General features: G+C 40.8%; 1 non-coding gene across 1 annotated transcript; it reads right to left on the bottom strand.

Annotated features, from left to right (window-relative positions):
- Nucleotides 1–940: 940 nt before the first annotated feature.
- Nucleotides 941–1016, bottom strand: trnae-uuc (transfer RNA glutamic acid (anticodon UUC)). The gene has a single exon. It is a non-coding gene; the product is annotated as a tRNA-Glu (tRNA).
- Between the last annotated feature and the right edge of the window lie 363 nt (nucleotides 1017–1379).

Here is a 1379-nt window from a genome sequence, read left to right as displayed (position 1 = left end):
GGACCAAGATGCAGCGTGTGTGTAGTTCCACATTTTATTTAATCTGTGAAACTTTGCAATACATAAATAAACTGAATTGACAAAACAACAAACCGTGACGCAGAGGAGAAACAAACACTACTCAAAAATAATCACCCACAAAACCCAGGAAGAAAAACCCCTACTTAAGTATGATCTCCAATTAGAGACAACAAGGACCAGCTGCCTCCAATTGGAGATCATCCCAAACAAACCAATATAGAAATACAAAAACTAGAACCTAAGAACATAGAAATAGAAAACACAAAACACCCCCTGTCACGCCCTGACCTACTCTACCATAGAAAATAACATCTTACTATGGTCAGGACATGACACCTGCTTTGCATATAATCGATGCAGTGCCTGTTAATTTATCATCAAATCACAGCCTACTTCGCCAAACGGGTGATTATTTAACAAGCGCGTTCGCGAAAAAGGACTGTCATTGCTCCAACGTGTACCTAACCATTAACATCAATGTCTTTCTTAAAATCAATACACAGAAGTATATATTTTTAACCTGCATATTTAGCTAATAGAAATCCAGGTTAGCAGGCAATATTAACCAGGTGAAATTGTGTCACTTCTCTTGCGTTCATTGCACGCAGAGTCAGGGTATATGCAACAGTTTGGGCCGCCTGGCTTGTTGCAAACTAATTTGCCAGAATTTTACGTAATTATGACATAACATTGAAGGTTGTGCAATGTAACAGGAATATTTAGACTTATGGATGCCACCCGTTAGATAAAATACGGAACGGTTCCGTATTTCACTGAAAGAAAAACATTTTGTTTTCGAGATGATAGTTTCTGGATTAGACATATTTTTACATTTACATTTTAGTCATTTAGCAGATGCTCTTATCCAGAGCAACTTACAGTAGTGAGTGCATACATTTCATACATTTTTTTCCCGTACTGGTCCCCCGTGGGAAACGAACCCACAACCCTGGCGTTGAAAACACCATGCTCTACCAACTGAGCCACACGGGACCATATTCATTACCTAAGGCTCGTATTTCTGTGTGTTATTATGTTATAATTAAGTCTATGATTTGATAGAGCAGTCTGACTGAGCGGTGGTAGGCACCAGCACGCTCGTAAGCATTCATTAAAACAGCACTTTCGTGCGTTTTGCCAGCAGCTCTTCGCAATGCTTCAAGCATTGCGCTGTTTATGACTTCAAGCCTATCAACTCCCAAGATTAGGCTGTTGTAACCGATGTGAAATGGCTAGCTAGTTAGCGGGGTGCGCGCTAATAGTGTTTCAAATGTCACTCGCTCTGAGACTTGGAGTAGTTGTTCCCCTTGCTCTACATGGGTAACGCTGCTTCGAGGGTGGCTGTTGTCGATGTGTTC

The sequence above is a fragment of the Salmo salar genome, chromosome ssa14 (genome assembly GCF_905237065.1).
Source record: "Salmo salar chromosome ssa14, Ssal_v3.1, whole genome shotgun sequence".
Taxonomy (NCBI): domain Eukaryota; kingdom Metazoa; phylum Chordata; class Actinopteri; order Salmoniformes; family Salmonidae; genus Salmo; species Salmo salar.
Note: the sequence above shows the minus strand (reverse complement) of the source record. Positions and strands in the feature narration are given on the sequence as shown.